Source organism: Trematomus bernacchii, unplaced genomic scaffold, assembly GCF_902827165.1.
Source record: "Trematomus bernacchii unplaced genomic scaffold, fTreBer1.1, whole genome shotgun sequence".
NCBI lineage: Eukaryota > Metazoa > Chordata > Actinopteri > Perciformes > Nototheniidae > Trematomus > Trematomus bernacchii.
This window is the reverse complement of record NW_022987777.1, coordinates 6177-29101: the sequence shown is the minus strand read 5'-3', so window position 1 is coordinate 29101 and position 22925 is coordinate 6177. Positions and strand designations below refer to the sequence as shown.

The window sequence follows — 22925 nt, the reverse complement described above, 5'->3', positions numbered from 1 at the left end:
TGTTTAAGTGATGCTTACTTAATCTGCCAAATAGTTCAAGTTAATCAAAGATTATCAGTGTAATTAAGTCAAAAAGGAAGAACAGTCACAGGAACTGAATATATTGAAGTTAGTAGAACTTTTTTTTTTATTTAAGTTCACAATAATTAATCTATTTAATTATTTTGAACATTCGGGTTTACAGTGTAGCAGAGGATGGTTTCAATCCATCGACCTCTGGGTTATGGGCCCAGCACGCTTCCGCTGCGCCACTCTGCTCACCTCTTTGAATCCAACGCTGTCAAAAATGTGGATGACGGATTGTTTGAACATTTGGAACCTGGGAGAACCGACATTTCAGCAGCTTACATGTTGGATTTTGGAACCCGAACCCGTGTCAAACTGGAATATCCCCTACTTTGATTCAAAAGAAGAGCTATTTAAAAGGGTGCTGTGGCTTAGTTGGTTAAAGTATTAACAATATTATGTTACTGTTCCAAACCCAGGTTACTTTGTGTTGTGTTGCTTTACTCGATATGACTATTTTTCGACTGTTGCCGGGCAGAATAGAGGTGAAAAAAAATGAACTGGTTGGGCTAAATAAAAACAAAGTCCGCATATACTTGTTTTTCTCGGTCTATTTAGAGTCACCTTGTAGATCCTTGTAGGTTTTTCTGTGTCTTTTTTTTGTAGTAACCAAGTCAGCAGCAGCATTTAGCATTTAACCAATACAGCTCTTGCAACACTGGATTTGGTCATGGGCTGTCTTGTAACAATATGCTTACATTTCTTTCCCAAGATCATGTCTCACTGAATGTTACAGTGAAAAACACCATTTGTCAGAAGTGGGATTCGAACCCACGCCTCCAGAGGAGACTGCGACCTGAACGCAGCGCCTTAGACCGCTCGGCCATCCTGACTGAAAAAGACAATTCTACAGTACATTTTGCCTGAAAAATAAAACTCAGAAATGTTCATTAATTAACTGACCCATTAATGAACAGCCCCTCGCACTTCCCCGGGTTGTTTTACCTCCTTCCACAGGTAAAGCAAACTGGAATATCCCCTACTTTGATTCAAAAGAAGAGCTATTTAAAAGGGTGCTGTGGCTTAGTTGGTTAAAGTGCCTGTCTAGTAAACAGGAGATCCTGGGTTCAAATCCCAGCAGTGCCTTATTGTAGCACAAATATGCTCTCTCTTTGGCCTACTTGAATAAGTCATAAAGGTTCCAGATACCCTAAGGAGTTAATTGAAACCAAAAAGTTGTCAAGCCTCGGTATTGCAACAATGTTTGCAAAAGCTTCTTGCGACACAATATAGTGTCCACTTTGGCACTAAAGAGTTAAGCAATTTAACATTTTCGATAATGGATGCTTAGTCTTGTGAACGTGTTTCCTTCTGAATAAGGATGGAAAGGACAAGGACCCTACTGACCCAAAGCTTTTACAATTAGCAGAGGATGGTTTCGATCCATCGACCTCTGGGTTATGGGCCCAGCACGCTTCCGCTGCGCCACTCTGCTCACCTCTTTGAATCCAACGCTGTCAAAAATGTGGATGACGGATTGTTTGAACATTTGGAACCTGGGAGAACCGACATTTCAGCAGCTTACATGTTGGATTTTGGAACCAGGATAGCTAACAGGTGTGTTTTAACCATGTGCTGTACGTGTCATTTTAGTGTGTTAGCAACTGAAAAAAACTGTAATCATTGAAAAAGATGACTTTTTTTCACAATATTAACAATATTATGTTACTGTTCCAAACCCAGGTTATTTGTGTTGTGTTGCTTTACTCGATATGACTATTTTTCGACTGTTGCCGGGCAGAATAGAGGTGAAAAAAAATGAACTGGTTTGGGCTAAATAAAAACAAAGTCCGCATATACTTGTTTTTCTCGGTCTATTTAGAGTCACCTTGTAGATCCTTGTAGGTTTTTCTGTGTCTTTTTTTTGTAGTAACCAAGTCAGCAGCAGCATTTAGCATTTAGCATTTAACCAATACAGCTCTTGCAACACTGGATTTGGTCATGGGCTGTCTTGTAACAATATGCTTACATTTCTTTCCCAAGATCATGTCTCACTGAATGTTACAGTGAAAAACACCATTTGTCAGAAGTGGGATTCGAACCCACGCCTCCAGAGGAGACTGCGACCTGAACGCAGCGCCTTAGACCGCTCGGCCATCCTGACTGAAAAAGACAATTCTACAGTACATTTTGCCTGAAAAATAAAACTCAGAAATGTTCATTAATTAACTGACCCATTAATGAACAGCCCCTCGCACTTCCCCGGGTTGTTTTACCTCCTTCCACAGGTAAAGCAAACTGGAATATCCCCTACTTTGATTCAAAAGAAGAACTATTTAAAAGGGTGCTGTGGCTTAGTTGGTTAAAGTGCCTGTCTAGTAAACAGGAGATCCTGGGTTCAAATCCCAGCAGTGCCTTATTGTAGCACAAATATGCTCTCTCTTTGGCCTACTTGAATAAGTCATAAAGGTTCCAGATACCCTAAGGAGTTAATTGAAACCAAAAAGTTGTCAAGCCTCGGTATTGCAACAATGTTTGCAAAAGCTTCTTGCGACACAATATAGTGTCCACTTTGGCACTAAAGAGTTAAGCAATTTAACATTTTCGATAATGGATGCTTTGTCTTGTAAACGTGTTTCCTTCTGAATAAGGATGGAAAGGACAAGGACCCTACTGACCCAAAGCTTTTACAATTAGCAGAGGATGGTTTCGATGCATCGACCTCTGGGTTATTGGCCCAGCACGCTTCCGAAGCGCCACTCTGCTCACCTCTTTGAATCCAACGCTGTCAAAAATGTGGATGACGGATTGTTTGAACATTTGGAACCTGGGAGAACCGACATTTCAGCAGCTTCCATGTTGGATTTTGGAACCAGGATAGCTAACAGGTGTGTTTTAACCATGTGCTGTACGTGTCATTTTAGTGTGTTAGCAACTGAAAAAAACTGTAATCATTGAAAAAGATGACTTTTTTTCACAATATTAACAATATTATGTTACTGTTCCAAACCCAGGTTATTTGTGTTGTGTTGCTTTACTCGATATGACTATTTTTTGACTGTTGCCGGGCAGAATAGAGGTGAATAAAATGAACTGGTTTGGGCTAAATAAAAACAAAGTCCGCATATACTTGTTTTTCTCGGTCTATTTAGAGTCACCTTGTAGATCCTTGTAGGTTTTTCTGTGTCTTTTTTTTGTAGTAACCAAGTCAGCAACATCATTTAGCATTTAGCATTTAACCAATACAGCTCTTGCAACACTGGATTTGGTCATGGGCTGTCTTGTAACAATATGCTTACATTTCTTTCCCAAGATCATGTCTCACTGAATGTTACAGTGAAAAACACCATTTGTCAGAAGTGGGATTCGAACCCACGCCTCCAGAGGAGGCTGGGGAATACAGCAGCTGCGGCGCCAGGATTTAAATTTTGGGTAGGGCCAATGTAATTTCGGCTGGGCCTGTTCTAACAGATGTTTCTCGTTAACAAAAATAAAATGTAAAGAAATGCCTGCATATCATTGTAGGCAACTGTGTAATGCATATTTCCTATAGTAAAGACACTTTTTCTAACCCTTCTCTTTTAAACATTTTCACTTATAAGAAGCTTAAATATTATTTAAATAATTAAAGGTGGGGTAGGTAAGTTTGAGAAACCGGCTCGAGATAATCTTTTATGCCCTTTCCCTGTTAGGTTCTGCAGACAGTCCCAGATTTGTTTATGATTTGTGACATGTTAACCATTATTTATACAGCTTATCTACACATATGCTGACCAGCTGCTGCTGGTAGTGCCCAAAACCAGGCTCAAAACCCGAGGGCACCGAGCCTTCGCAGCAGCTGGCCCTAGGCTCTGGAACACTTTGCCCCTCCATGTGAGGTCGGCCCAGACCGTAGGGGTTTTTAAATCCACTCTAAAAACTCACTTCTTCTCTCTGGCTTTCTAATTAGAGCGGAGCACGACTTCTGACTTTTCCGTGTGTTTTATTCTTATTTTTTTTTTTTTTTTAAGTTATATCTGTTGTAATTTATTGTCGTTTATTGTGTTTTGTAGTAATGTGTTTTTTTTATTACATGTACAGCACTTTGGCTCGACCAAAAATCGCTTTTAAATGTGCTTTATAAATAAAACCTGATTTGATTTGATTTGATATAATCATGTATAATCACATAATGTTCATTAACAGCAAAGTTATCCTTGTATCCATTAATTATTGATATGTACATTGAATTACAATTAATCTAATGTTATATACAGTATATAGCTATCTTTCATATATATTCAACAATAGACAGATAAGATAAGATAGAGCTTTATTGTCTCCCTTGGGAGAAATTTGTCTTGGGCATCGAGATAATAAACATAAAACATTCAGGTCAATCACTCATAGATACAGAACAGAGATCACATATCACATGGCAAAGAAACAAACAAGAAACATACAGGTACAGCACTTTCCCCATTGCACATATCCCTATTGCATTCATACATCATCAAATATTGCAGTTTTCCCTATTGTATTTATACATAAATCAAATATTGCACCTTCCCTACTGCATTCATACACAAATCAAATATTGCACTTTCCCTATTGCTTTTATGTATCTATTTTTACATTCATGTATTTATTACCACATGTATTTATTGCTGTATTTATTCCCACATTCATTTATTCATACTTGTGTCATGTTCCGTTCTTGTCTGATAAGGAACAGCAGGGGGTGCTGTTGCAGTGTGAGTGCAGATATACAGTACAGTATATAGCTATCTTTCATATATATATTCAACAATATACAGTATCCTTCCTGCAGCATATATAACACAGTTTATCATACTGAGCAACGATCACTTATCATGCATGTCTGATAAGGAACAGCAGGGGGTGCTGTTGCAGTGTGAGTGAGTGCAGATATACAGTACTGTATATAGCTATCTTTAATAGATATTCTACAATATACAGTATCCTTCCTGCAGCAGCATATAACACAGTTTATCATATCATACTGAGCAACATGTAACATAAAGATATGTATATCACATAATATAGGATAGGACTTTAGGGGTGTATATTAACAAATACACTTTGGTTTTGCAATGTAGAGTACCAGTTTGTTATTGTTGACCCAGTCTGCTATGGCTTTAATCTCTATTTTAAGTAGATTGTTTAACTCACTGCATGTTGATGCTGTACTGTATATTGTGGAATCATCAGCATACATTATTACACTGGACTGGAGGTGATCTCTGTTTGGGATTGTGTTCACCTGGTGCCCTGTGATGGCTCCTCCCCCCTCACCTGTGTCTAATTGCTCCCCCCTCACCTGTGTCTTGTTAGTCTGTGTGTGTATGTAGGTGCTGTGCTTGTAGGGTTAGCGGGGTGTGAGATCTTTGTGGCTGGCTGTGTGCAGGGAGAAACAGCAGATTGAGGCTGTGTGTCATGTGTTCATGATTTTTAATAAAGGCCCACAGCGGGTTGTATTTGGGATTTGTGCCTCTGGCTCCTTACTTGGTCGGGCCGCTCAACGGTGAGTCTCACACCATTCATGCAGCAGTTGTTGAGAACTTATTGAAATCACTACTAGTATTATTGACTCACTGCTAGCTACCAACAATAAAATGCCACTTGTACAGAAATATATATAATGAAGTGTTTTATTGAACACTTTTATTTATTTATACATTCATGTATTTATTACCACATTTATTTATTGATGTGTTTATTCCCACATTCATTTCTTCATACTTGTGTCATGTTCCGTTCTTGTCTGATAACGAACAGCAGGGGGTGATGTTGCAGTGTGAGTGAGTGGCTGGCTGGCTGCATGTAAAGTGTTTTGCTCAGTGTCCATATCATGTATGTGTCTAATGTTTTTGTATGAACCAAGTCAATATCAAAGCACTTGTAATATATGACCTAATATGACATGCGTGAGTTGTTTAGTTTATCTTATAGCCTATGAATGTTCAAAGTGAACAATGAGACAGAGGTGACGTTGTCCCCGCTGCAACTGTCTTTGCGCTGTCACTGGGACAACATTAACCGTGCTTAGTTAGTGATAGAATTAGTTGCCGTGCAACTAGGTGTTACCTTTTTACTAACGGTATGTCGGCACCGAAACCGTAGTTTCTAATGCACACCGGATGTTTTCCCAAGATCATGTCTCACTGAATGTTACAGTGAAAAACACCATTTGTCAGAAGTGGGATTCGAACCCACGCCTCCAGAGGAGACTGCGACCTGAACGCAGCGCCTTAGACCGCTCGGCCATCCTGACTGAAAAAGACAATTCTACAGTACATTTTGCCTGAAAAATAAAACTCAGAAATGTTCATTAATTAACTGACCCATTAATGAACAGCCCCTCGCACTTCCCCGGGTTGTTTTACCTCCTTCCACAGGTAAAGCAAACTGGAATATCCCCTACTTTGATTCAAAAGAAGAACTATTTAAGAGGTTGATGTAGCTTAGTTGGTTAAAGTGCCTGTCTAGTAAACAGGAGATCCTGGGTTCAAATCCCAGCAGTCCCTTATTGTAGCACAGATATGCTCTCTCTTTGGCCTACTTGAATAAGTCATAAAGGTTCCAGATACCCTAAGGAGTTAATTGTTATGTGTTATGTGTAACGTTGCTGCCTTCTTGGCCAGGTCAGCATTGAAAATGAGATTTTATCTCAATGTTTTTTATCTGGTTAAATAAAGGTTAAATAAAAAATAAATAAATAAAAAAATACCTGTGTTTAGTCTAGAAAAAGGTAAATGTGTGCATTTTATTATAAAGTTGTGTATATTTACAGACTGTTGCAAAAACTAAGAAGCTTATAAATATCAGGTTTAAAACTAAAAGAGCTTTACAGAAAAGTAACACAATGAAAGATGTTTGGAGTTTTATTTGAGTTATTAATTTACATTTTTTGTCTAAGAGATGCTGATTTGAAACCGTTGTTACATACAGTTACGGCATTTCCTGTTTCTGCCGGAGAGAGGGGAGTTTGTCCCAAAGCTTGCCGCTGTATTTACTCCCTCCATCTGACAGGAGGGAGCCTCGTTGAGCTGCGAGTGTGGCTACAGACGGAGTTCACTCCGCCACGGAGGGGTAGGGTCGAGGGAGTGGTTTGGGATTGGGCCAAAGAGTTCTCTACGATCTGAAACTGAAGCTGCCACCAGACTAAGGACTTATTACCGGACTTATTACCCCTGACTTATTACCTGACTTATTACCCGACTTATTACCTGATTTATTACCCCTGACTTATTACCTGATTTATTACCCCCGACTTATTACCTGATTTATTACCCCCGACTTATTACCTGACTTATTACCTGATTTATTACCCCTGACTTATTACCTGATTTATTACCCCTGACTTATTACCTGATTTATTACCCCTGACTTATTACCTGATTTATTACCCCCGACTTATTACCTGATTTATTACCCCTGACTTATTACCTGATTTATTACCCCTGACTTATTACCTGACTTATTACCTGATTTATTACCCCTGACTTATTACCCGATTTATTACCCCTGACTTATTACCCGACTTATTACCTGATTTATTACCCCTGACTTATTACCTGATTTATTACCCGACTTATTACCTGATTTATTACCCGACTTATTACCTGACTTATTACCTGATTTATTACCCCTGACTTATTACCTGACTTATTACCTGACTTATTACCCCTGACTTATTACCTGATTTATTACCCCTGACTTATTACCCTGATTTATTACCCCTGACTTATTACCCGACTTATTACCTGATTTATTACCCGACTTATTACCTGATTTATTACCCGACTTATTACCTGATTTATTACCCCTGACTTATTACCTGATTTATTACCCTTGACTTATTACCTGACTTATTACCTGATTTATTACCCCTGACTTATTACCCGACTTATTACCTGATTTATTACCCGACTTATTACCTGATTTATTATTATAATAAAAGGTATAAATGTCTGCATCTCTAAATATACTGCATTTAGATAAGACACTGAAGGGCTTAAAGCTCCCATGTCATGCTTTTCCGGTTATTACCCGTCCCCTTGTGTGTTATGAAGGTTTGTATGCATGTAAACGGTGTGCAGAGTCAAAAACCCTCAAAGTACACCGTGTAGCGAGTAAAACTCTAACACAGAAAAGACCTCCCCAAAACACCTCGTTGGAGATACGCAGTGGCGTTTTTATATGTACAAAAGTGGTGGGGCACAAAAAACTTAGATGTCTATATATAAGCTTCTGCAGTGACGTGCAGTGAGGTTCATGGCTGGTGAGGCACTGGCACTGACTCTTCAGGTTTACAAATATTATATTTTGACCTAAACCAAAATATAATATTATTTTCAAAAGCTTTTTTTGTCTGATGCTTCGATTAATTTTAAACAGACAGTTCAACAAAAGGATACCCAAAAAATGTCATTTTATCATTTAAATATTGAATTGTTCTCTCTTAGTAAGATCCCATTTTCAATAAAATGGCGGTCTTACCTTGACTTGAAGATGAAGTCCATTTGCCTATCCTTCTGGACAAACATTTCTATTACTTTTTTGTAAAAGTCCTCCTTATGTTCTTGTAGTTTCAAAAGTCTATCATAAATCTAATCCATAGATTTATGATAAAAAAATTATATAAGTAGGGTAGACATGTGGATGTTATCCGGCTAATCAAAACGTGCATTTATCTAACAGGTACGTTTCCCACAGATCTTATTTCGAGCTATTTTCTAAAATCCTCTGGAGAAATCTCATTGCTTTTTTGTGCTTACTTCCTGGTTTTAGGACGCGCCACTGCAGCTCTCTCGTCTCCTCTTCACACAGCACACTTTTCGCGGCACACGTACTTACAGCCAATCAGCTCTGAATGATTTGAGATGACGTATGGTGGGGATGGTAGCTCCATGCCCCTCTGGTCATTATTTTTTTGCCACACACATTTCATTACAAAATACTCTGAGCATGCGCAGTGAAGTTTTTACAGTCACCGTTGACTTCACAGCGAGAGGAAGGGGCATAATCAGGTTTTGTCCCACATGGCTCTAAACAGCTCAATAGGCACACACTGTGACTGTAGACACACTAATTAGAAGAACACAGACTAAAACAGCAATGTACAGACGAATCAGATGATTAAACATGATCTTAAAATATATTTTATATATTTTTTTATTTTTTTTTTTGCATTTTTGTAATCATTATTTGTAATACTTTCTGCTGACACTAGGTGGGGCTGTGCCCCACCTGCCCCTAATGACCAGTCGCCACTGGAGATACGTCATTGTGCATTTGATTCTTCCATTTCGTTCCGGGTACGGCATGATGTCAAGCCGTACCCGGAACGAAATGGACCAATCCGTGGAGCCGTTACGTTAAGCCCCCGCTGATTGGTCCAAATTGACCAATCCACGGACTTCCTCACACACACATCTGTGTGCAGGGAGCAGCTCAGCTGATTTCTCCTCCCTGGCTGCAGGCTGATAACAGACAGTTGGGATCGCGGCGAGATTCTCTCTGCAGACCCATTCTCACAGCGTTTATCAACCTTTTTCTTACTCAATATCAAGCCACACTTATTGTTTTTACTTCGGCTGTGACTTTGTGTGTGCTCAGGATGAGTTTGGCTGTGTTTCGCTATGTATGCTAACAAGGAAACAACACCTCCACGGAGCTCAGCGCGATTCACAACGTCCCGACCAATCAGAGCACACTGTGCTCACAGGGAGGGGGGGGGGGGCTGGAGCTATTGGAGCTACAACGAGCCGTTAAAGGCAGAGAGTGAAATTCAGTGAATACACGTAGTTTACAGAGATGCTGTATGAGAAACCAATGTGAGTTTGGAGAGATGCTGTATGAGAAACCAATGTGAGTTTGGAGAAATGCTGTATGAGAAACCAATGTGAGTTTGGAGAAATGCACAATATAAATCTATTCTAGTAGACCTCAACAATGGAATTATGATCAGTGGAAATGGCCATGACATGGGACCTTTAACTACAGCGAACAACATTTAAAAGTAGGATATTATTAACATTTAGTGTGCAATTACCTCACGGTTATTGATTTTAAATCCTAAATCCTAATTGAATTCAGTTTGCATTATGAGACACATTTTCTTCCCATATTTCAGTAAAATAAGGTCAATAAATCATCAAATATCAGTGTTTTGATCTCATGTATCCTCTGCTGGTGTTTCTGACGGACTGACTGCTCTCACCACAGAGCTGCTGCTGCTGCATGGATCGACAGATGATATTATCACATTTTAACGGAGGTGTTTGAAAGAGTTTTACCCTCGAACAGAGAGTAGGGTCTGTCTGGGATCCGGCAGCCGTGAGTCCCGTAGTCCAGACACCACTCTGCAAACTGAGGAAAACACACATTAAGGACCTCATTTAGTCTGATTACAGAATAACATGTTCTTACCCTTCATTACTTTCACATGCCCACTTTCTGCTTTGAAATCCTGCTACAGGCCGTATGTGCACTGGTTGTCCTGATGCATGCCTGCTGTCTCTTTATATCAAATGCACTTGTCTTTAATCGCTATATAGTTTCCGCTGCAGGACGAATGAAGGATTCTGATTTGGCGAAGTAAGTGAAAGCATTTAAAGGCCGCCCCCCCTCACTGTCATTGTGATTGACATGTCACACACATCTACAACTCCTTCTACAGAAAACCCTCTTGGACCCTGAACCCTGATGGATTTCTCTGCTAGACTTTAAAGTGGAATAAGTGTTCTGCATCTCCACTCCCGAATAACACCGTTCACAGCGCTGCAGGACTGAGAAGGCCAGCATGATGGATTGTTTGCTAATGCAGCTGCATGTTAGGAAAAACCTGAATTGTGATTTTCTGATAAGATTTTCTCTTCCTACACCAACTTTGGTTCACAGCGCTGCAGGACTGAGACTTAGTTCTGCAAAACATCAGAAACACTGGTCACAGAAAAATGTCCGTCATCAATAAAAACATTCTGGAAGATGCAGGATAATAAATCTGAAGGGAGTCTCCTGCTGCTTTTATTCTGGAAACAGAGCTGCTTCCTGACTGACAACCGCCCTGAGACTGCAGCAACTTTTCACAACAAGTCAGTATCCCTCAGCGTCTGAGAAAAGCTACAACCGTTACAGCTGTTACATTACGTCCGTTACGAAACTAACTAACTAACAAAGCTCAAGATGGAAACATGTAAGGGATAATTAAGCAATAGCTCACGACAGGCCGTGGTATATGCTCCTTATATCACAGCTAAGGGGCGTGGTTCGGCCCGACGCGAAGCGGAGGGTCGACAACCCCCTTAGCTGTGACATAATATATATCACGGCCTGTCGTGAGCTATTGCTTTTATGAAACGGTTACCAAGTGTGGCATTATGAAATAAAAATACACTCTAATTTAAATAGTTTTTATTAGTAAATAATGATGTTCAAAATAAAATAGTCCCTCCGTTGCCTTCTGCACGAAACATAGTGTGAGGTGGTTGCTATGCAACAACACTAACAACAGCTAGCGAACAAATTAGACAGAGAGCGTTGATCCATTATTTAGCTATTTATTTACATTCATGTGTATGTTGTTTATTGTGCAGCCACTGAAAACTTGTCCAGCATCAGTAGCATGGCTTACGTGGTTACTTGTATAGGTTGAGGTTGTTCTAGGCTGTTGCTTGGCGTGGAGAGAATATTGCTCCACTTTCTCCGGTCCCCGAGATTGGGCTTCCAGTAGCTCTGGAGAGAGCTTTCTCACCTGTGGCCACTAACGGTCATCATTTCTCTGCTTTGTTTCAAGACCCGCATCAGAAAGCTTTTGAATGGTGGTACTTTTCCAGTTGGTCTACCTGCTCTTCACGTAGCTCTGCATGTCGTCGTTTAGGTGCTTTCTGGAGATAGGCACTGCTCAATCCACTCCTCCATAGTAAGACCCCCCCGGAGGTCCAAGTTAACCTTAAATGTTTCCATCTTAAGCTTTGCAAGTTTGTTTCGTAACGGACGAAATGTAAATATATTTATAAAACGGACAAGTCAAATCAAGCAATCTGATTGGTCGATAGCGTTTTTGCGGACCTTTTTGATTACAGATTTGAAAACATGGTTGCTTGCTTTAAAAGTAGCACAATTCATGATGTCAGACTTTGGGAAGTATCTAGATACCCCTGCCCTAATGCCAAAGGAACTGCACACTGAATATGTTTTGCCGTTTGATGTCTATGTCTGGACCTTTGTGTAAAAAGGAGGGTTTCTGCCCCGTTACTTCTCCGCTGTTTTCTTGTCGCAGTTTGCTTTTCAGCCGAACTGTATACAGTTAAATCGACCGGACTTCTTTCTGCAGATGTGAGCGTCCTTAACAACGGTCAATACGTCCTTGCTGCACATTATCCCTTACATGTTTCCATCTTAAGCTTTGTTAGTTAGTTAGTTTCCTAACGGACGCAATGTAACAGCTGTAACGGTTGTTGCTTTTCTCAGACGTGGAGGGATACTGACTTGTTGTGAAAAGTATGTTGTGAATATGTTCGCTAGCTGTTAGTGTTGTTGCATAGCAACCACCTCGCACTATGTTTCGTGCAGAAGGCAACAGAGGGACTATTTTATTTTGAACATCATTATTTACTAATAAAAACTATTTAAATTAGAGTGTGTATTTTTCTTTCATATTGCCATATATACATACATATATATATTTATATATATATATATCTCTATTTAAATGTCCTCACCTTGCAGGCCCTGTACAGGTGCTTCCTCTCCTTCGTCCTCCGGTACAGGGACAGGAAGATGAATCCGTTCCCTGCCGTGCCGTGGCAGAGTCCGTATCCTTTCCTCAGGAAACCTCTCTGCCAGATCACCTCCGAGCAGTCTGATGCCTCCTTCAGGTACTTCTCCTCCTGGAACACCTGAGAGAGAGACAGGTGAGAGACAGACAGGTGAGAGACAGACAGGTGAGAGACAGACAGGTGAGAGAGAGACAGGTGAGAGAGAGACAGGTGAGAGACAGACAGGTGAGAGACAGACAGGTGAGAGAGAGACAGGTGAGAGACAGACAGGTGAGAGACAGACAGGTGAGAGAGAGACAGGTGAGAGAGAGACAGGTGAGAGAGAGACAGGTGAGAGAGAGACAGGTGAGAGACAGACAGGTGAGAGACAGACAGGTGAGAGAGAGACAGGTGAGAGAGAGACAGGTGAGAGAGAGACAGGTGAGAGAGAGACAGGTGAGAGACAGAAATGTTGTTGTTTGCGTTCACGAATTCGATTAATTGAACGACACTGCTCGACCCCCTGGAAAAGCTATAGTACATATATGCCAGTAGCTACTGACCATGCTACAGCACCAACATATGTGCTATATAAATAAAAAACCTGATTTGATGAACGGAAGATGAAATAAGTATCAAAAAAATCAATGTGCAATGAGTCAATGTTAAAATATCGAATTTTTGAAGGAAGATTTGAAAACGAGATCACCCGCTCCAAAGTGCCACACTCAGCACATTACGCCACAAGAACGCTTGTGCCAAACAATCAACGGAAGTTGTATTTAAAAATATTGTGAAGGAAGTCTGTCAGACCGTAAGTGGCTACGCAACAACAAGTACGCTTATATGTCCAATTAATCAATTAGTTGTATTTCTATTCAAGATATTCAGAAATATCCTTCAAAACAAAAGCTCGACAAATACTAACTCTTTGAAACACCATCAATAACTCCTCTCCTACGTCACATGCTTGGCCTGTCACTTTAAGAGTAGCAGCCGCAAGGGGTTGTGGGTTTTGGACTCTGTGTGTGTGTACAATGTGATGGCCAAGGCGAAGTGCGGAGGTATGAAGAGAGAGACGAAAGTCTAGAGAAACTAGTCAGAAAAGGAATAGTGTCTAGTCTGTATGTATGCAATACAGTGTCAATGTAACTGAAGAACGTCAATAAACGGAGGTTCTTCCCACGGCACCCGTTTGCATCCTTTTTTCCGCTCGAAATGTCTGGGCAGCTGGTTACAGGCTGACAACGAGCCAAGTCAGAAACATCCGGTGTGCATTAGAAACTACGGTTTCGGTGCCGACATACCGTTAGTAAAAAGGTAACACCTAGTTGCACGGCAACTAATTCTATCACTAACTAAGCACGGTTAATGTTGTCCCAGTGACAGCGCAAAGACAGTTGCAGCGGGGACAACGTCACCTCTGTCTCATTGTTCACTTTGAACATTCATAGGCTATAAGATAAACTAAACAACTCACGCATGTCATATTAGGTCATATATTACAAGTGCTTTGATATTGACTTGGTTCATACAAAAACATTAGACACATACATGATATGGACACTGAGCAAAACACTTTACATGCAGCCAGCCAGCCACTCACTCACACTGCAACATCACCCCCTGCTGTTCGTTATCAGACAAGAACGGAACATGACACAAGTATGAAGAAATGAATGTGGGAATAAACACATCAATAAATAAATGTGGTAATAAATACATGAATGTATAAATAAATAAAAGTGTTCAATAAAACACTTCATTATATATATTTCTGTACAAGTGGCATTTTATTGTTGGTAGCTAGCAGTGAGTCAATAATACTAGTAGTGATTTCAATAAGTTCTCAACAACTGCTGCATGAATGGTGTGAGACTCACCGTTGAGCGGCCCGACCAAGTAAGGAGCCAGAGGCACAAATCCCAAATACAACCCGCTGTGGGCCTTTATTAAAAATCATGAACACATGACACACAGCCTCAATCTGCTGTTTCTCCCTGCACACAGCCTGCAGCCAGCCACAAAGATCTCACACCCCGCTAACCCTACAAGCACAGCACCTACATACACACACAGACTAACAAGACACAGGTGAGGGGGGAGCAATTAGACACAGGTGAGGGGGGAGGAGCCATCACAGGGCACCAGGTGAACACAATCCCAAACAGAGATCACCTCCAGTCCAGTGTAATAATGTATGCTGATGATTCCACAATATACAGTACAGCATCAACATGCAGTGAGTTAAACAATCTACTTAAAATAGAGATTAAAGCCATAGCAGACTGGGTCAACAATAACAAACTGGTACTCTACATTGCAAAACCAAAGTGTATTTGTTAATATACACCCCTAAAGTCCTATCCTATATTATGTGATATACATATCTTTATGTTACATGTTGCTCAGTATGATATGATAAACTGTGTTATATGCTGCTGCAGGAAGGATACTGTATATTGTAGAATATCTATTAAAGATAGCTATATACAGTACTGTATATCTGCACTCACTCACACTGCAACAGCACCCCCTGCTGTTCCTTATCAGACATGCATGATAAGTGATCGTTGCTCAGTATGATAAACTGTGTTATATATGCTGCAGGAAGGATACTGTATATTGTTGAATATATATATGAAAGATAGCTATATACTGTACTGTATATCTGCACTCACACTGCAACAGCACCCCCTGCTGTTCCTTATCAGACAAGAACGGAACATGACACAAGTATGAATAAATGAATGTGGGAATAAATACAGCAATAAATACATGTGGTAATAAATACATGAATGTAAAAATAGATACATAAAAGCAATAGGGAAAGTGCAATATTTGATTTGTGTATGAATGCAGTAGGGAAGGTGCAATATTTGATTTATGTATAAATACAATAGGGAAAACTGCAATATTTGATGATGTATGAATGCAATAGGGATATGTGCAATGGGGAAAGTGCTGTACCTGTATGTTTCTTGTTTGTTTCTTTGCCATGTGATATGTGATCTCTGTTCTGTATCTATGAGTGATTGACCTGAATGTTTTATGTTTATTATCTCGATGCCCAAGACAAATTTCTCCCAAGGGAGACAATAAAGCTCTATCTTATCTTATCTGTCTATTGTTGAATATATATGAAAGATAGCTATATACTGTATATAACATTAGATTAATTGTAATTCAATGTACATATCAATAATTAATGGATACAAGGATAACTTTGCTGTTAATGAACATTATGTGATTATACATGATTATATCAAATCAAATCAAATCAGGTTTTATTTATAAAGCACATTTAAAAGCGATTTTTGGTCGAGCCAAAGTGCTGTACATGTAATAAAAAAAACACATTACTACAAAACACAATAAACGACAATAAATTACAACAGATATAACTTAAAAAAAAAACAAAATAAGAATAAAACACACGGAAAAGTCAGAAGTCGTGCTCCGCTCTAATTAGAAAGCCAGAGAGAAGAAGTGAGTTTTTAGAGTGGATTTAAAAACCCCTACGGTCTGGGCCGACCTCACATGGAGGGGCAAAGTGTTCCAGAGCCTAGGGCCAGCTGCTGCGAAGGCTCGGTGCCCTCGGGTTTTGAGCCTGGTTTTGGGCACTACCAGCAGCAGCTGGTCAGCATATGTGTAGATAAGCTGTATAAATAATGGTTAACATGTCACAAATCATAAACAAATCTGGGACTGTCTGCAGAACCTAACAGGGAAAGGGCATAAAAGATTATCTCGAGCCGGTTTCTCAAACTTACCTACCCCACCTTTAATTATTTAAATAATATTTAAGCTTCTTATAAGTGAAAATGTTTAAAAGAGAAGGGTTTAGAAAAAGTGTCTTTACTATAGGAAATATGCATTACACAGTTGCCTACAATGATATGCAGGCATTTCTTTACATTTTATTTTTGTTAACGAGAAACATCTGTTAGAACAGGCCCAGCCGAAATTACATTGGCCCACCCAAAATTTAAATCCTGGCGCCGCAGCTGCTGTATTCCCCAAGATCTAACCCCTCAGCAAACAAATCCCAGTCTGTGTGTTCAAAACAGTCTTGCAGCAATGAGGTGGCTTCCTCAGACCACACTTGTACTGTCCTGATAGCTGGTTTTGTTTTGCAGATATGTGGTTTGTAAGCTGGAATCATAATTAGTGAGATGTGGTCAGATTGTCCAAGATGTGGGGATTATGTTGCTTTAAATGCCCCTGGAATGTTTGTGTAGATGTTGTGGTTCAGCCAGATCTCTGTGATGATCGGAAGCGCCGGTCTGTACGGGTTAGCCTTTAGCCTAGACCTTAGCCCGGCTCACTTACCACGCTTCTGTCTCCTCTCCTTCCGCCGCCGCCTCGCTGGTGGGACGGTGAAAAAGATTGCCTCCGGGCTGCGTAGAATCTACGGAGGGATGACAGTTGTGTCCAAACGGAGATCAGTTCTGAAAGAAAAATAATTTAGCTCAGTTATGTATTAAAGCAGGGGTGCCCAACCTTTTTTGAACCGAGAGCTACTTTTAAAGTTGCCAGTGTGCCGAGATCTACCAGTCCAAATAGAGAGGCGTAGCCATTACTGACAGCGTACTACCAGGAAAATACACACTTCTACTTGTATAAAACTGACCTTTGTACGATTAATACTTCATAAAATACTGCTGATCATTTATCTTACCTCTTTCTAATCTACACACATACAAGTATTTAACTGAAGTTACACAACGGTGTTGTTGATACAGAGTTGGAGTTTATTCACACGTCACATACCACAGTGGGTAATGTTTTCAAGAAACATTGAACAGTGCTGCCACATATGACACAGGAAAAAAAGACTCTGAACCCTTTCTTTGCCATTATATAAAAATAGTGTTGCTCCAAAAGTATAAATTAGGCTTACTAATAAGACAACTCAGATCTGAAGCTACATGCATGCTTGACAAAGTGCAATAAAAAAGACAAAATTAATAGAATCAAACCCTTTTCTTGTTGCATTTTAGTAGAGTATAAAAAGAAATGCCTTTAAAATAGGATGCAAGCAACACTAGTTTCTTAACCTGAATTGATAATAGACTATAATCAATTTAAGTTTGCATTATTGTTATACCATTTTGTACAATAATTATAATGAATAAGTTCAAACAAACTAAAACTTACAGCTGATTAATAACGGTATCTAACTTGAGTTTTTATTATATCAAAAACCTGTTGAAATGCTACTGTTATTTTTACTGTCCCCAAAAAGCGCGTCGGCAGCCTCCAGGAATGCTTCTTTCACAACTTTGCCATCTTTGAAAGACTTCATGTGTTTCGCAAGAACGTCACTGACACGATAAGATGCTATGGTAGCAGCCTTGCTCTTGTTGTTGGGCCTGGTGAAAATGGACTGCTGTGCATTTAGCTGTCCTTTCAGGTCCCTCACCTTTTGGGAGCGTAGGGCAGAATTAGGAGGGAATTCCGTCTCGTAGCGTTTGTGCACTGTTTTGAAATGCCGCTCCTAAATTACCCTTCTTCGGGAAAGCCACGCTCGCATTGCAGATGAGACAGATGGACTTTGAATTGGAATAGATACAAAAATAATCATCCTCCCACTCGGAGTGAAAATGATATATTTTGGGCTTTTTTGCTTCTGCTAGGGCTGTGCAATTAATCGTATTTTAATCGCAATTACGATTTTGGCCTGCCACAATTACGAAAACAACATAATCGTAAAAAACGATTATTTTGCTTTGCTTGGTTGTGACCGTGCACTGCAACATATTGGATCTAATTTATTTTAGTCTAATTTATTTGTATTTATCATATTTACATATGTTTAGTAGCTTGTTGAAGTGCGCTCCAAAATATTTGTTGATCTTGTTTATTGGTATTTATTATTTTGATATTATTTATTTAAATGTAAATATAAATGTATCATTTAATTTATTTTTTGTATTGGTTTTTAAGTTGAATTATACGTTCAGGGTAATCAACAGTTAAAAAGATACTGTTCAAATTATTATTTGTATTTGTTTTAAAGTTCAATAAATGGATGTTTTCAAAGTCAATGAATAATCGTATTTAATAATCGTGATATCAATTATTGACCAAAATAATCGTGATTATGATTTTTGCCATAATCGCACAGCCCTAGCTTCTGCCATAATTGCGGTCTTGTGTGTGTGCGGACTGTCACTCCTGTTGACACGGACAACGTCAGCTAACTAGTGCCCACTGCCAACCAGCCACGCCCCGACACATGGGATCACGCCGGCCAATCACAAAGCTTTGATGCGTTCAAGTGCATTATTCTGGCACAGGAAGATTATGTTATAGGACATTAACGATAAAACAGAATATTGTTGTTCTATTTTTAGACACATCTCGCGATCGACTGGGAATCTCCCCTGTATTAAAGGCTACTACCTTGCTGCTAGAAAGTAAACATGCTAAAACGTATATAAACAAACAGAGAGCCAAGCCGCTGCGTCTGCATCTTACGTGTGTGTGTGTCTCACCTGAGTGATGGTGCTCTCCTCCACCGTGTTCTCTCCCATCTCTCTGTTGACGTACAGCAGAGCGAACAGGAAGCCAGCGCGACCGTACAGGAGTTCATCAGAGTCACTGAGGACTGAACTCTGGAGGAACACACACACACACACACACACACACACACACACACACACACACACACACACACACACACACACACACACACACACACAACACACACACACACACACACGTTTTGCTATACTTGTGAGGACCATGACCCAAGGGTAGGGTGTGAGGACCCCCCTTTCTGCTATAGCCACAAAGATGAAAAAAATATCTCTAACACAAGATGGGGGTAGTGAGTCAGAAAGTCACTTAAAATGTTAAAACACAAATTTTCACACAAGTGGTGAATTTGGTCGGTGTTGTGAGGACCGGCCAGTTGCTAGGCAGATTTAAGTGTGTGTTTTTCCCAGCAGTTTTGACAAGTTTTCTTCTCAAAAACCTTTTATGAGCCCTATGGCCCACAGCATTAAAGATTGGCATTGCACATAAGAGAAATGAAAAGACTAGAAATAAACAATTCTAAAATGTAAACATCACAAATAGAAATAAAACAGCATTCAAAAAGTAGAAAATATACATGTTGAAATACCAATTTACAGTAAACAAAATAAATATAAAGCAGGATATTATATACATTAAGTGTGTAGGAATGGAATATTAAATTAAGTATACATGTAAAATGTACAGTGTGAGTTTAAGTCCAGTTATCCAAAGAGATAAGAGATTGTTGAATCCTAAAACCTTATTTATGTAATATTCTATAATGATATGTTTCAGTCCCTGCCTGCAGGCCCCTGTATTTAATTTAAAGTCTATGCCGGTGTATATGTCTCTCTCAGTTTCTTAAATCCTCACCTTCTTCTCTTCTCCCATGTTGTTTTGTTACTAACCCTTTTGCCCTCTGTCTGTGTGAGTGGTTGGTGTTTCTTTCTTGCTGTATGGATGTGGCTCCCATCTTTAGGCCTCCCAATGCTGTCCCTGGTCCTGCTGTCCCTGCATGGCCCTGCTCCTCCTGCATCCCTCACAGCCATTCCCATTGTTTCATGCATTTACATACCATATTCTGTCTTTGCTTTCTAGTCTTGATACCTCCCTTGTGTATTAAACAGTATTATAAGCCATACTGTGTTATGTCCTAAGTATTCACTCTTTCAGGAAACTAAGGTTGCATTCACACCTAATAGTCCTCTTCTTTGGTGTGTTAAAACATTATAAACACATATAATGACAGACTGCAGTAAGGAGGGCTCTGATCAGATTGTACCACAGCCTTTTGTTGTACACAGGGGACCAGTGAGGTGAGCAGTCATAAGCAAATATAGCCTAGCTTATAGGCCAAACCGCACCAAGCGGTTGAACGCACCAGGGTTCGATTCAACCAGACTAAACAAGGCTGGTGTGAACATGACCTAAGACAAGGTATTACTTCCTTCACAAAACAAACAATGCAAGAACTATAATCACAGATTGATTTATTTGACAGGTGTGTTGAACTACAGTTACAAAAACACTCACCTACTGTCCATTGACTCTAACTCTACATTAACATTTCTCTCTTCTAACTCTACATTGACTCTACTAACTACTTGTGTCACAGAGTGAACCACTTGTTTTTGGTGAGATTTCGTGGAAACAACACACTATTGGAAAAATGTCACGTTTGCTTAATTAAGCCATTATGTGTGGAAATTCTATGTGATAAATGTATCTTTCAAATACGTTTTCTGTCTGTGTAACAATCCCAAAGGTATGATTGAGTGCCAGCGTGCATTATTGAGCCAAATTGTCCATTGTCCTGGGTTGCCAGTGTCAGACATTTGAACACATTTTCCTTTAAATCTGAAACGTATATGTAGTTTTGTAAAATTTGCTACTGATTACGATTTTACAAAATAACTTCACTGCTGAGATCAAGGGACAAGGCAACACTGTCCCAACAGGCAGAGGAACAATAGTGAATGATAAACAAACCATCTGTTTTACTTGAGAGAGAAAACTAAGGCAAATTCAAGAAATCTTACACAATCTGTTCAACTAGTCCTTCCGCCCAAATAACAGATTTGTTAAATGAGAATTCTACAATCTGGCAAACCAATCTTCAGGATGGCATCATTTGACAGTGCTCTCCAAAACTTTCACAAATGATTTGTAAAGCCATATTCACACAGGATTATCATTACGGGACCTTATGTCATTTAGAAAGAACAGTCATGGCAGACTCATATTGGATTTAAGATCACAGTCAATAACTGTAATAATAACAAATAACTAGAGGCCTCCACGTAATACTAGTAACTTAAGAATTCAACTTATGAACGTTTTCTGATTGGCCACTGGTAAAGGTTGGGCAACTCGTATTTGACCCTGAAGATTTTTGTCCTGTTTGGGGCAGTGAGAACAAGATGTGACACAACACTGACATCTACGGTGGCCCTGAAGTGCAAGTCAAAACAACATTTCACAAAACGCTACAGCATTTCAGGAAACACCACAGCATTTCAGGAAACACCACAGCATTTCAGGAACCACCACAGCATTTCACAAAACACCACAGCATTTAAACTTATACGGAAAGGGTATTCCTTTAGGGAGAACACTTCTTGTTTGTGATTGGACAGAGCCAGCCAGAGAAGCACTGCTGTGATTGGTTGTTTTTACTGCCAGTCAAGAAATGACGCTTCGTGATTGGTCAGCACCCGACAGCGCAACATGCCCCAAAACATCAGCCGTTAGCTGTTAGCACACAGAGCTCACAGCTCCTCATATCTGTTCAGAAACTGGACAAAAGTTAAACAAGTACAAACCACAGACTGTCTGTGTCATGGTGAATACAGTCGCAGCTTTATTTATGTCTGTATGCCGTTGTTCTGAGTGTGGACGGAGCAGCTACAGGTTAGTTTATCCTGATCGATCCGATCTCCATTCAGAAAACACGCATTTTAAAAGGTTTCTCCTGCCGTCTGTCTGCAGACTTGTCAAAGCATTAATTCATGGTTTTTACTAACCGGTATCAGTATGTTGTTACTTCATCATTTTGAAACGTGTATTACAATTAAATCACGGTAAAATATGTTCATTTTGTTGTAGTCTACCATAGTATTTACAGGGAGATAAGCCCCGAATATTCGCATCGCTCTAATCGTGATTTAATTGTAATACACGTTTCAAAATGATGCCGAAGTAACAACATACTGATACCGGTTAGTAAAAACCATGAATTTATGCTTTGACAAGTCTGCAGACAGACGGCAGGCGAAAAACCTTTTAAAATGCGTGTTTTCTGAATGGAGATCGGATCGATCAGGATAAACTAACCTGTAGCTGCTCCGTCCAAACTCACAACGGCCTATACAGACATAAATAAAGCAGCGACTGTATTCGCCATGACACAGGCAGTCTGTGGTTTGTACATGTTTAACTTTTGTCTAGTTTCTGAACAGATATGAGGAGCTGTGAGCTCTGTGTGCTAACAGCTAACGGCTGATGTGTTGGGACATGTTGCGCTGTCGGGTGCTGACCAATCACTTAGTGTCATTTCTTGACTGGCAGCAAAAACAACCAATCACAGCAGTGCTTCTCTGGCTGGCTCTGTCCAATCACAAACAAGAAGTG

The 22925-nt window shown here is 39.8% G+C and overlaps 1 long non-coding RNA gene and 6 other non-coding genes across 7 annotated transcripts; 2 read left to right on the top strand and 5 right to left on the bottom strand.

Moving 5' to 3' along the window:
* Positions 1–816: 816 nt before the first annotated feature.
* trnal-cag lies at positions 817–899 on the bottom strand. Its single transcript has one exon. It is a non-coding gene; the product is annotated as a tRNA-Leu (tRNA).
* Positions 900–1078: 179 nt separating this feature from the next.
* On the top strand, positions 1079–1152 carry trnat-agu. The gene has a single exon. It is a non-coding gene; the product is annotated as a tRNA-Thr (tRNA).
* A 277-nt stretch (positions 1153–1429) lies between these two features.
* On the bottom strand, positions 1430–1501 carry trnam-cau. Its single transcript has one exon. It is a non-coding gene; the product is annotated as a tRNA-Met (tRNA).
* Positions 1502–2087: 586 nt separating this feature from the next.
* Positions 2088–2170, bottom strand: trnal-cag. Its single transcript has one exon. It is a non-coding gene; the product is annotated as a tRNA-Leu (tRNA).
* A 179-nt stretch (positions 2171–2349) lies between these two features.
* Positions 2350–2423, top strand: trnat-agu. The gene has a single exon. It is a non-coding gene; the product is annotated as a tRNA-Thr (tRNA).
* Positions 2424–6197: 3774 nt separating this feature from the next.
* trnal-cag lies at positions 6198–6280 on the bottom strand. Its single transcript has one exon. It is a non-coding gene; the product is annotated as a tRNA-Leu (tRNA).
* Positions 6281–9964: 3684 nt separating this feature from the next.
* Positions 9965–19414, bottom strand: LOC117497150. The gene is made up of 4 exons (XR_004557353.1): positions 19271–19414; positions 17103–17221; positions 12735–12911; positions 9965–10380 (listed from the first exon to the last, which is right to left on the bottom strand). It is a non-coding gene; the product is annotated as an uncharacterized LOC117497150 (long non-coding RNA).
* Between the last annotated feature and the right edge of the window lie 3511 nt (positions 19415–22925).